This window comes from Cannabis sativa, chromosome 9 (genome assembly GCF_029168945.1).
Source record: "Cannabis sativa cultivar Pink pepper isolate KNU-18-1 chromosome 9, ASM2916894v1, whole genome shotgun sequence".
Lineage (NCBI taxonomy): Eukaryota > Viridiplantae > Streptophyta > Magnoliopsida > Rosales > Cannabaceae > Cannabis > Cannabis sativa.
The window spans coordinates 5,357,867-5,362,001 of record NC_083609.1 but is presented as its reverse complement, the minus strand read 5'-3'; the positions used below and the strand labels follow the sequence as shown (position 1 = coordinate 5,362,001).

At 34.0% G+C, this 4,135-nt stretch overlaps 1 long non-coding RNA gene across 1 annotated transcript; it reads left to right on the top strand.

Moving 5' to 3' along the window:
- Positions 1-2,340: 2,340 nt before the first annotated feature.
- Positions 2,341-2,568, top strand: LOC133031400 (uncharacterized). Its single transcript, XR_009684669.1, has 2 exons — positions 2,341-2,434; positions 2,515-2,568. It is a non-coding gene; the product is annotated as an uncharacterized LOC133031400 (long non-coding RNA).
- Positions 2,569-4,135: the final 1,567 nt, after the last annotated feature.

Sequence of the window (4,135 nt, the reverse complement as noted above, 5' to 3'; positions counted from 1 at the left end):
CCGCGAAAACTTATTATGGCACGAGAAAAGGCGAGTGAAAGCATCGTAAATCGACATCCCGCTGATTCACAGTTTGGAAAAAAGTAAATTATTTGAATCCAGACTTCGTACTCGAATCCAAGACATCTACGCTTGGTCTATCACCCGATGGAGTAAATCCACATAGATCTCTTAGCAAGTAATATAGTTCATGGCCCGTGTTTCTTGTTATGTACAACCTTCCTCCTTGGTTGGTGATGAAAAGGAAATTTACGATGTTATCGCTAATGATTTCGTGGCCTAAACAAATGACATGATATCGATGTTTATTTGGCACCATTAGTCGATGACTTGAAAGAGTTGTACGAAGATGGTGTCGATGCATACGATGGTTTTAAGAAAGAAGTTTTTAAGTTGAAGGCCGTGGGTTGTGGGATCGCATGATTTCCCGCGTATAGTAATCTATCGTGTCGAGCACAAAAGGCTATGAAGGTTGTCCTATTTGTTGTACCAATACACGAGCTCGTCGGTTGTCAAATGGACGCAAAATGTGTTACATGGGCCATAGACGATATTTGCCCCTAAGTCACCCCGACAAATAAAAACAAGCATTCGACGCTAGAACGAGAAGTTGCACCTTTGCCACTTTCGTGGCGACAAATTTTGAAGAAGTTGAGAAAATAGATTTCAAGTATGGAAAGGGCAAGAAAAAGAGAAACCCCAATGGATGTTTTCAAAGAAAATCGATTTTCTTCCGTCTTCCATACTGGAAAGATTTACTTGTTAGACATTGTTTGGATGTCATGCACATAGAAAAGAATGTGTGTGAAAGCATTGTCGGTACGTTACTTGACATCCCTGGTAAAAGTAAAGATGGTTTGTCTAGTCGTTTAGACCTTGTTGAGTTGGGTATAAGACACAGTTTGGCACCTGTGGATAAAGGCAAACGTACATATTTACCTCCTGCAGCTTTCACATTGTCTAAAGAAGAGAAACAAGCCGTATGCAACTCATTTGCAAAGATGAAAGTGCCTGATGGGTATTCATCTAACGTTCGAAACTTAGTGTGTATGGAAGAATTAAAGTTAATGGGTATGAAATCGCATGATTGTCACACGTTAATGCAACAATTACTTCCAATTGCCATTCGATCAGTCTTACCTAAAAAAGTTCGACAAACTTTGACAAAGGTTTGCATATTCTTTAATCAATTGTGTGGGAAAGAATTAGAAATGAAGAAATTGAATTCATTGCATGATGACATAGTTAAAACTCTATGCAATCTTGAAAAATATTTCCCTCCATCATTCTTTGACATCATGATACATTTGATGGTCCATCTAGTAAGAGAAGCGAAGTTGTGTGGGCCAGTTTGGGCGAGATGGATGTATCCATTTGAACGAAATATGAAGGTATTGAAAGGTTACGTGCGTAATCACATTTATTTTTGACAATGTTGAGAGATACCAACTCTGGATGAGAGCACGGACAAAGAACAATATTTTGATCGCAGAATATGACAAGGAAATTGAGCAGAAAATAGTAAGTATGTCAATTATGGTAAGAAAAAACAATAACATTTATTTTTGTTACTAACTTTGTCATTGGTTTGTTTCATAGAATGAATTAAAAGAGAAAGTTAGTACTGGTGAAATCGAAGCTAAGGGTCGGAATGATATCTTAACGCAAGCTTTAGGCACACCCCGAGCACCCGTGTCGTGTTAGAGCCGCCGGGTATGATGTTTCTTTAATTGAGTCATATTACTTCTTTTTTTTTATATATATATTTTAGAGTCTAACTAAGTTGGTACATTATGTTGCAGGTCATTTGCCAAGATTTCTACCGTGTTTGGTAGAACTCAAAGAAAGAAAAGAGTTGAGGTCAATGTCGATAGTGAACATGTCGCTGAAATCAAAAGATTAAAAGCTGAAATTGAAAGGCTAAAAGCAGAAAAAAATGCACAAACAGAAGAGCTTCAAGCCTTAGACAATGAATATATAAATGAACAGCGACATGAAGACCAAGAACCGACCGACATCTATGAAGAACAAGAACAACCCTTGGCAAATGAAGACCAAGAACCGACCGACATCTATGAAGAACAAGAACAACCCTTGGAAAATGAAGACCAAGAACCGAGTGGCAACTATGAACACCAAGAACCGAGTGGCAACTATGAACACCAAGAACCAATGGACTATGAGGATGTAAGTCAAAGTGTAAAATTATGTTCGGATAACATTGACAATGTTGTGGCTGAGGGTGTCATAATCGAGTGCTTGGTTACTTTTCATATCATGGTGACATAATTACAAATGATTATGCACGGTTCAAATCACACAAGTTATTCAAGTGGAATGTGAAATCCCATATCCAAGAGGTGCAATACGCTATGTTTGTGATGCATGTAACAAATTGGTTCCTTGGCCTAGGGAATTGATTTTGACTGAAGAGGTATGGAATAATTTACTTGTATTTACATTAATGTTAAATTATATATGAATTGTATTACAATTTTACTTGTAATTATGTAGGGTTCTCTAATTAAGAAGCTTCATAGTTCAAACAACTCGAAGGGGAAAGAGAAATGTAAAGGAAAAGAGAAGATAGTGGAACATCTTCATTCCACTAAATCCTATGAGAAATTCATTGCAGAGGTACTTGACAAGACTCATATTTCTCTTCAGGCCATGTTCTTGGAATATATGAGAGTAAAAGGTAAAAATGAGTTTGTGAGGGTTCCTGTCAACCCATCTTTATTCTACCGAGTTCACATCTACATAACTTCCGAAGATGTCATACAAGTGGCCACCCAAGATGAACTTACGTTCCTATGCTATTTGGACTAAGGTATTTCATTAACTTTGATTAATATATCATATAGTCATATATTATGTTAGTGGAGTTTGAATATCTTAGATATTCATCCGTAGGGAAGTAGGTTCGGGTTTGATTGATCGTGTGGAAATATAAGGAAAAACTCTACCCATTTGTTGTATTGCTATGCACTTAAAAAAATTTCGGGAATGTTATGGAAATAAGGGAAACTTTGCCCATTTTTTTTAGGACTTTATTTGATTTTTTTTCTTTTTTAAACAGATGCATTTGGGAAAATTTAAATCAAAGACAAAAAGAGTTATACAAGTTTTATGATGTCGAGCTTCTTAGTTATAACAATGAGCAGGACAAGGTGATAGCCATCAATCAATTATCAATTTGGTTAAACACTATGACTCATGTAGGACAATACTATTTTATACCATGGAACATAGGGTAAGAATCACACATCTCTTTCACTTTTCCTATGATATTTATTTTTATATTAATATAACATTGTTACTTTTTTCAGCAAGCATTGGATGTTGATTATAGCAATGACATCGGTAGAGTTGTATTCTTAAACCCGCTTAAATCTAAAATCCCGTCGTACATTGCTCGATGATAAAGGCGTATGTTTAGAACTTTAAGTTATTCATTTTGATATAGTGATCAATTAATAAATTTCAATAGCTTCACTTATAATTTTTTAATGTCTTTAATAGCACATACACAAATATTAGTTCAAATACTATCGTATTTGGCACAGAGAGACCGCGAATATGGACCTTTGCTTGTCCAAAGCAACCATACAATTACAAATGTGGTTATTATGTACTAACATACATTCGTGATATGCTTCAACATTCAAATCCTATTGAAGTCATAAAAGAAAAAATAAGTATATACTCATTTTTACTATAAATACAAACATATAAAAGTATTATCTTCTTAATTAGTTTTATTTTTTTTAAATTGACAAGCTATTGGCGGCCTATCCCAATATTCTCGAGGACGATCATCTCTTACCGCTTCGACAACAAAGGGTTAAGTCAATTGCTTCCCTTGATATATAAAAATTAACTAGTAGTCTTTTATTGTATTTTTTTAGACAATGTGTAGTATTTAATTTAGAGATTTATGCATAATATGTAAAGTGTTATTTAGAATTGAACTTACCAATTATTATTATTGTTTTTAAAAATTATATAAATCATGTATTTTTTTAAATAAGTTTTTTTTATACATATTCTATATAATTATAAAATAAAATTTAGATTTATTATTTATTGTAAAAAAAATAAATGAAATGTAATAAATTTAAAAGAAAAAAATAAA